Source organism: Crocuta crocuta, unplaced genomic scaffold (assembly GCF_008692635.1).
Source record: "Crocuta crocuta isolate KB4526 unplaced genomic scaffold, BGI_CrCroc_1.0 scaffold115, whole genome shotgun sequence".
Lineage (NCBI taxonomy): Eukaryota > Metazoa > Chordata > Mammalia > Carnivora > Hyaenidae > Crocuta > Crocuta crocuta.
In genome coordinates, this window is record NW_027530575.1 from 6,818,611 (window position 1) to 6,819,584 (window position 974).

A 974-nucleotide genomic window follows, 5' to 3' on the forward strand; every position below is an offset into this window, starting at 1 on the left:
GTTTTTTTTTTTGAGAGAGAGAGAGACAGAGTGTGAGTAGGGGAGAGGCAGAGAGAGAAGGAGACACAGATTCTGAAGCAGGCTCCAGGCTCTGAGCTCTCAGCACAGAGCCTGATGCGGGGCTCAAACCCACAAACCATGAGGTCATGCATGACCTGAGCTGCAATTGAGAGTTGGATGCTTAACTGGCTGGGCCACCCAGGGCCCCAGCTCATCAAATACTGTATAACAGGCACTCCTAGAGCCTCCAGACTCTTTCACTAGAAGCTTCATTGACTTCTTCTCATGTCTCCTGGAGTTACTCGTGGTGGCCTTAAGTTGTCCACAGGCAACTGAAGCAAGAACTTTCCATAAGCCCCACACTATATGCCAGTAGGGCTGAAGTTACCCCTGCTTACGGGACTATCTTTAGTAGATAGCTCTGAGCATGTGACCACCGATCCAGCAGACTATTTTGCCTTGGGACCTGGAAACAGCGCCCCAAGGACTCAGTCCATAGACCCGCTTGAGACATGATGGAGCAAACCTTGGCCCTCTATGATTTCCCACCCAAGGGAAGGGGTGGCCCTCCCTCTACTGAATCTCTTATGAGATGCCAGGGTGCTGGAGGAGGTCCCCCGATAGGATTACTCGAGTGAAAAACAGCTGGAGTTCATAGCCTCTAGGTATGACACCGCCACAGTGGTACACGAGGGAGCTCGGTCAAGGTTGCTGCTCTCTTAAGTAGGACATCTTGTGAAAGAGCAGACCCAAGAGCCATCATAACAGACCATACAGGGAGCATATTTGCACTCACTAATAATTAACACCATCTTCACCTGTTTACTATGTGTGGGAGTTGCCTCTTTTGGGGTAAAAGAACTCTGGGAATCTTTTGTCCCAGTTACCCTCATTTACCATTCAAAGTGACTGTTGTCTCTATGTATACTAATGCCATAATCCAAGGCAGGATTATGCCATAATCGTCAGGACAC